The sequence below is a fragment of the Pinus tabuliformis genome, chromosome 4_1, assembly GCF_031772625.1.
Source record: "Pinus tabuliformis cultivar Carrire ecotype Pingquan chromosome 4_1, CPIR1, whole genome shotgun sequence".
NCBI classification, from domain to species: domain Eukaryota; kingdom Viridiplantae; phylum Streptophyta; class Pinopsida; order Pinales; family Pinaceae; genus Pinus; species Pinus tabuliformis.
This window is the reverse complement of record NC_142303.1, coordinates 638,054,464-638,057,469: the sequence shown is the minus strand read 5'-3', so window position 1 is coordinate 638,057,469 and position 3,006 is coordinate 638,054,464. Positions and strand designations below refer to the sequence as shown.

At 34.7% G+C, this 3,006-nt stretch overlaps 1 pseudogene; it reads right to left on the bottom strand.

Moving 5' to 3' along the window:
* Positions 1–287: 287 nt before the first annotated feature.
* LOC149177660 (serine/threonine-protein kinase STY13-like) lies at positions 288–1,194 on the bottom strand (annotated as a pseudogene).
* Between the last annotated feature and the right edge of the window lie 1,812 nt (positions 1,195–3,006).

The window sequence follows — 3,006 nt, the reverse complement described above, 5'->3', positions numbered from 1 at the left end:
ACCTAACAAGTAAATTTATGAGAATCACAAGTGGAATGGGAATGTTACCTCAATCCAGTCATTCAATCCTAGAAAATAGCCATATATATCATAGTGATTAATCATTTGAATTGAAGAATCAAATGGTAAAGAGTCAAGAGTTTGAGTAAGGAAATTACACAAGAACCATAGTACTTTAGAAAAGAAAGAAAGTCACCATAAACATAAACTCTATACAAGATCAACATGATAAAAAGGAGAAAAAAAATGGATAGAAAAGTAGGACAATATTTAGCCTACAATGTCATCTAGCGGTATGTCTTATCTTCTGGAGTCATGCCCTACATCTACACTCCAATTCTAGCAACCCCTAAAATCCAAAATCTTGATAGACTTGTTTGTATCTATGAGTAGATTATCAGACTTCAGATCCCTTTGAATAAACCCAAGACTCTGTAGATTCTCCATTCCCCTTGCCACATCCAATGTTTATTTCACTACTAATTTTAAAGATTTTTGGTGGTTTTGTCTCCTACTAAGTTTAAAGGCACTAGGCGGTTCTATCTCTTTACCAGAGACTACCTTATAGAACCCTCCTTAGCATACTCTGTAACAATACACCAAACCATAGGTTTCTTACAACCCCCTATGAATCTCACCACATTTTGATGCCTCATAGTGGCTAGCATCTTGACTTGTTGTGTGAATTATTTCTCCAAGATTTGGGATTTCTTTGTATTATCCTTCGGCCTCTCAAAGGATCTTCACTGCAACATCCTTGCAATTGCAGTACCTTTATAAAGTTTACCAAATACCACATGTGCAAAAGGAGGGCTCGTGTTGAGTTTTCTTAATTCAATGGTCCATTCATCATATTCCTCAAGGCCATTAGTAGGGTGCATGTCATCCATAAGCACCTGTGCAAGGACATCTTCTCCAAGGGCATGAATGGATATGTTGTTATGGGCCACATTGTGGGCTACGGATCTGCCATGTGTTCTTGTCATGATTCTCAAATTGGGATACATTAATATATTTTTTCTCAAATTGTTTGAGCTAAAGTTGTTGTCCATAATGGACATGGACACCAACCCACCTCAATTACCAGTCTGCAAGCATCCCACACTCTCCAGAGACATGCCCTTCTCCAATCCTATAATAAAACCCTTCAATGAAATCTTATTCCATTGTTCTATATTGTTCTCCTTCTATCATTCTCAGATAATTTTTTTACCTCCACCCCCAACATGATATCATGTAGTTTACATTCTATCAATCTATCAAACCCAACCTTAAAAAATACATTTTACCACCATCAAAATGAAAAGAGCTAGATTATACCCACAAGGTTTATTTGCAGATAAATTTAAACAGGCATAGATATTGTCTATTTCTGTAATACACAGGCATGTCTAGTCCAAAAAATTTAGACTATCTTTAATCAAACCTGGCTTTTTTGAGCTCCCATGATTAAGAAAACCCATAGTTCTCTACGTGAGTATCGTTGAAAGTAACAGATCTGGGAACCCAAATGAGAGTTTGCTATAGAAATTTCCCAAATATTTAAGCTTTCACATTGGAAATACTTTCTCCACAAGGCTAGAATATGATGACCCACCAAGACCACCCCTCCTCCTATTGTTGTTGCTCCAACTCTGTGGAACAATGTCAGGTTGAGGACTTCCAAGGGCAGAGGATGGATTTTCTATAGGCAAGAATTGGGAGGCTAGGGGCAATAGCAGGTGGCAAGGGATGGAGGTGATTCCAAGTAATAGAGAATGGAGGAATTGAAGCATTGTGCTTTATATCGCGCTACTCTATCCCCTGTACCATAACAAAAATGTAACCAATCGTTTCCACGTGTTGAAAAATAATTGGTTGGAGGAAGACGAAAATGGAGGGATGGGATTGGTTGGGATGAATAATGTTTCCCCAACCATATCCATAGAGGGAACACCTTTGGTGTTATTATATGGGAATTTCATAAAATATCCTCACATTCTTCTGGGTAATGGAAAGAAATTACCCACGTGCCCGCTTGTCTTACAGAGAAACTAAGAATTGCTTCTATCAACATGTTGGGAGTATTAGGAGTGGGGATTGGGTTTGATTCATATAAATGCATGGAAAAATTATGGTGGTTCTTGTTTACAATTTAAATGACAAATCATGGAAATGACTCCCTGACTCTCCATTAAACATTGACACCACTTCTAAAATTGTTGGCGTGGCATTTGAACCAAGGCCTGATACGAAAATCGGGTGAAGCAAAGTATGGGAGTGATTGGATGGTCAAGTTCATCTCCTATTATTACTATTATTTAGTATGAAATTAATTCTATTTTGTACGATTGTTTTGGCATTGTTGATGTTCATGTCAAAAAACTAAAATTACCCATTGAAATCATATCAATCAAAATTTTAGGAAAAAACTATTTGATCACCAAGATGGTTTGTTGCAATTGTATAGATGATAGCAACACTTTTCTCTAGGACCATCTCATATGAAAATTTAGTGAAATTAAAATTCACTTGCATTAAATATATTTTTTTAATCTTGTTATTTTATTGTTTTAATTTTTATTTTTATTTTGAAGTCTTTTGCTTGCATTCTTACAATTTATATTATTTGTTATTTAATTTTTTTCCTAATAATTTATTTGACATATATCTTATAAATTTGTCTCATTATCTTTCTTTTTTTTCAATTTTATTATTATGATGCCTACTGCCAGCAGGTATTACGCATTTGGTTTTTATGCTGACCACTTATTACTTTGGTCAAACCTATTAAATAATTTTCAATTTCATAAAGTGGAATTTTACAATTTATTTTTTATTTATTGCAAAAAATATATTAACATTTATCTGTAATGTTATTGGTTGTGATTTTGAAGATCTTATAGGGCCATGCCTGGTAACTCATACCCAAGATTATGTTCCATGTTAAATTATGCACATTAATTGTACTTGACACATCCAACTCTATAAAATTGAATGGGGACAAATGAAAATAAACGCTTTCTC